Source organism: Phoxinus phoxinus (assembly GCF_949152265.1).
Source record: "Phoxinus phoxinus genome assembly, chromosome: 15".
NCBI classification, from domain to species: domain Eukaryota; kingdom Metazoa; phylum Chordata; class Actinopteri; order Cypriniformes; family Leuciscidae; genus Phoxinus; species Phoxinus phoxinus.
The window spans coordinates 34,877,172-34,879,671 of record NC_136890.1 but is presented as its reverse complement, the minus strand read 5'-3'; the positions used below and the strand labels follow the sequence as shown (position 1 = coordinate 34,879,671).

The following is a 2,500-nucleotide window of genomic DNA, read 5'->3' as shown; positions in this document are numbered from 1 at the left end:
AGATGTGTGACGCTAAACTGATGAATCAGAGCTCGTGTGCCGGACTCAGCTCGCTACACACAGTTAATTGGTGTGTGTGAGAGAGAGAGAGAGAGAGAGAGACCAATAAACACACTCTCACTAATAGACCAAAAACACCCCATTACACACACACACACACACATAATGTTCAATTTCTAAGTTAAGTTGTTACATGATTTCTGTATTATAATATTTTTATTTATTATTCCTCCCTATTTTATTATTAATATTTTATATTTTTACTTTTATTCTTTTATTTGCTATATCCAGCCATGAATATATATTGTCTTTTTATTTAGTTGTATTATTATTTTCTGTACCATAAGCTTTACTAAATGTTCATGTTATAAAAAAACACACATAAAATAAAAAAGAGAGGGGCAAAAGGGCAAGAGAGAGAGATGCAAAGGGTGTGTGTGTGTGTGTGTGTGTCTGAGAGAGAGAGATGCAAAGGGTGTGTGTGTGTGTGTGTGTGTCTGAGAGAGAGAGATGCAAAGGGTGTGTGTGTGTGTGTAAGAAAGAGAGTGTGTGTGTGTGTGTAAGAGAGAGAGAAAGAGAAGGTGTGTGTGTGTGAGAGAGAGAGAGAGATAAAGTGTGTGTGTGTGTGTGTAAGAGAGTGAGTGTGTGTGTGTGTGTGTGTGTGTAAGAGAGAGAGAAAGAGAAGGTGTGTGTGTGTGAGAGAGAGAGAGAGATAAAGTGTGTGTGTGTGTGTGTAAGAGAGTGAGTGTGTGTGTGTGTGTGTGTGTAAGAGAGAGAGAAAGAGAAGGTGTGTGTGTGTGAGAGAGAGAGAGATAAAGTGTGTGTGTGTGTGTGTGAGGCTGTTGTGCTGCATGAAAATGCAGGAGACGAGTGTGTGATTTGACAGGAGGAGAGTCGTCTATAGATTTTTGTGTCCATTGTTCGGGCTTATTTGTGTGTGCTTTACTCAGTCAATCAAATATAATTGACAGCGCTGGGCTGCTGTTGTCCGGGTTAATGCTGGAAAACAGCAGCAGGAAAGTTTCTCCGTGAGCGAGGGAAAAGGTTTCTGCAGAGCGGCGACACACACACACACACACACACACACACACACACACACACACACACACACACACACACACACACACACACACACACACACACACATTACTGAGGCGGCGACAGACAGCGGAGGATCATAACGTAATCGACCTTTAATTGTGCCGCTGCTCCATCAGATACCAACTACACACACACACACACACACACGCCAGCGTTCATCAACCTGAGGATGAAGACCAGACGCAGAAAACACATCATCACTTTCATTTCTGTCAAATCCTTCCCAATTTAATTGGCTTTCAAAATCTGTCCGATGAACATCCCGTTTCTAAATTACTGACATGAATCTGTGGAGAAAATCTGAGGAGACAACTGAGAAAACCACAGAAAACAATCAACATATTTCAGAGATGCTCCTGCCTGTGACCTTTGACCTCTGACCTGAGAAATACTCTTTTCCTGCTGCGGTGTAAGGACATTTTTATCTTATTTTTCTTCTTTATTTGATCAAACTACGTCATTCTGATTCAATTCAACATCAGATCGTCATCATTAATGCTTCATTTACTCTGATGACACTTTCATATTCCTCCTGAACACGGGAGAGAAGTTCTCCACAGTGTTTAATCACACACACACACACACACACTCTCGCGGTGTTTAATCACACAACACACACTCGCGCTGGAGAACTCGACGGCTCCTCCAGATCAAATATTTACATGTTGAACTGAAATCTGAGGAATATCATTTCTGCCTCCAGTTCTCCAGAGAGAATCTGCCGACGGGAATCACAGGGTAAGTTATGGACACGAACATTCTTCCAGGAACGTTAAGAGAACGTTCCTTCAATGTTCTCGAAACATGGAGCGGTTTTATTTGAAATGTTTTAGTAATTTAGTTGGACATTCGTCTAACGTTTAGAACAATAATCTGTAATAAGATTATTACGGATTTAAAAAGTAGAAATATTGGCTAAAAAAGTAATATTTATGATGACAAAGACTCGATATAATGAGGTAAAAAGTCTTTGTCATAATTAAATCGAAATTCTGACTTAAAAAGTAGAAATTGTGTAAAAAAAAGTTAGAATTATGATGACAACGAGTCAGTCAATGACATAAAAAGTCAAATTATTTTTGTCATAATTACGATATACGATTTACCAAAATAATTTTGTCCCTCATGTGGTGAAAATGAGCTTCTATAAATTTACAATAAAATGTAAACTGACTGAGAAACAGCCGTAGTTCTGAGATATCTCATCCTGACTTTATAACTCGCCGGTGACTTTAACTCACGCAATTCTGAAAAAAAAAAAATCAGAATTGTGAGATAAAAAGTCGCAATTACTTTTTCTATTTTTTATTCTGTGTCGGAAACAAGCTTCCATAAATATGTCAAGATTTTCACATAAAAAGTGATTATTGAGGAAATTCTGACAGAAAAGTCGAAATTC

The 2,500-nt window shown here is 38.6% G+C and overlaps 2 protein-coding genes across 5 annotated transcripts in view; both read left to right on the top strand.

The window, feature by feature from the left end:
- The window catches only part of sncaip (synuclein, alpha interacting protein), a 16,884-nt gene extending 16,783 nt beyond the window's left edge, over positions 1-101 (top strand). Inside the window, exon 10 of the mRNA XM_079636605.1 lies at positions 1-101. This exon is cut by the window's left edge and continues 1,341 nt beyond it. The gene's annotated coding sequence lies outside the window, so the exon portion shown is untranslated.
- Positions 102-603: 502 nt separating this feature from the next.
- Positions 604-2,500, top strand: part of snx2 (sorting nexin 2) — a 25,967-nt gene continuing 24,070 nt past the window's right edge. Inside the window, exons 1-2 of one of the 4 annotated variants that reach the window (XM_079636611.1) lie at positions 844-1,510; positions 1,805-1,839. The gene's annotated coding sequence lies outside the window, so the exon portion shown is untranslated. Of the gene's footprint in view, positions 1,840-2,500 lie in introns of all 4 variants that reach the window. The other 3 variants (XM_079636608.1, XM_079636610.1, XM_079636609.1) reach the window with 3 other exon arrangements.